This window comes from Calidris pugnax, unplaced genomic scaffold, assembly GCF_001431845.1.
Source record: "Calidris pugnax isolate Ruff unplaced genomic scaffold, ASM143184v1 scaffold252, whole genome shotgun sequence".
Taxonomy (NCBI): domain Eukaryota; kingdom Metazoa; phylum Chordata; class Aves; order Charadriiformes; family Scolopacidae; genus Calidris; species Calidris pugnax.
In genome coordinates, this window is record NW_015091118.1 from 4,402,370 (window position 1) to 4,403,503 (window position 1,134).

Consider the following 1,134-nt stretch of genomic DNA (forward strand, 5'->3'; position numbering starts at 1 on the left):
GCACTGCATGACCTCCGAGGTCCCTGCCACCCTAGGGGATTCTCTGAGTTGAGGATTCCATACAGCTGCTGGTTAGGCCTGTCAGTCTAACCTCAATACCAGGGAAAGTCATGGAGCAGGTCATCTTGAACGCCATCAAAACCCACATCATGGGCAACCAGGGGATCAGGCCTAGTCAGCATGGGTTTACGGAAGACAGGTCCTGCCAGACGAACCTGATCTCCTTCTATGACAAGATAACCAGATTATTGGACTAGGGAAAGGCTGTTGATACTGTATACCTGGATTTTCGAAAAGCATTCCATACTGTCCCCCATACAAATCTGGTGGAAAAACTGGCTTCACACGGCCTGGACGAGCATACGATCTGCTGGATCAAGCACTGGCTGACTGCGAGGTCCCAAAGAGTGGTGCCCAATGCATTCAAATCCAGCTTGGCGGCTGGTCACAAGTGGTGTGCCTCAGGGCTCAGTGTTAGGACCATTTCTACTTCGCGACTTTATTGACGATCTCGATAAGGACATAGGGTGTATCATCAGCAAGTTCGCAAATGACACCAAGTTAAGCAGGGGTGTTGATTCCCAGGAGAATAGTGAAGCTCTACAGAGAGACCTAGAGAGATTGGATCACTGGGCCAAGATCAATGGCATGAGTTTCAACAAAGGCAAGTGCCAGGTTCTGCACTTGGGCCACAACAACCCCATGCAGCACTAAAGGCTCGGGGAAGTGTGGCTGGAGCTGCCTGGAGGAAAGAGACCTGGGGGTTCTAATTGACAAGCGGCTGAATATGAGCCGGCAGTGTGCCCAGGTGGCCAAGAAAGCCAACGGCATCCTGGCTTGTACTAGAAATACCGTGACCAGCAGAAGTAGGGAGGTGATTGTGCCCCTGTACTCGGCACTGGTGAGGCCACACCTGGAGTATTGTGTCCAGTTCTGGGCACCTCAATACGAGAGAGATATCGAGGTGCTGGAGCGAGTGCAGAGGAGGGCAACGAAACTAGTGAAGGGCCTAGAAGACAAATCATATGAAGAGCGGCTGAAGGAGCTGGGACTGTTTAGTATGAGGAAGAGGAGGCTGAGGGGAGACCTCATCACTCTCTACAACTACTTGAAAGGACACTGTAGAGAGGTTGG